Genomic DNA, 277 nt, shown 5'->3' with positions numbered 1-277 from the left:
CAAGTCTCCCCCCCTTGAATGGGATTCGTCCCCGAATCCGAGTCGAGTGTTTCTGTTTCCATCTCCTTAAACCACTCAGGATAGTCGGCCCTCATCTTATTTTCGGTTTCCCAAGACGATTCCTCGTGTCCTCCACAATTCCATACGACTTTTACCGTTATCATCTTCCTCTTCCGGGTCCCTTTTTCCATTCGATCGATGATTCGAACCGGTATAGCTTCCACCGTCAAATTGTCTCGCAACTCGGTTGGTACGGCTGTAACGATTTCGTTTCGAT

This window comes from Capsella rubella, unplaced genomic scaffold, assembly GCF_000375325.1.
Source record: "Capsella rubella cultivar Monte Gargano unplaced genomic scaffold, Caprub1_0 scaffold_7, whole genome shotgun sequence".
Taxonomy (NCBI): Eukaryota; Viridiplantae; Streptophyta; class Magnoliopsida; order Brassicales; family Brassicaceae; genus Capsella; species Capsella rubella.
The sequence above is the reverse complement of the archived record's forward strand: the minus strand, read 5'-3'. Positions refer to the sequence as shown.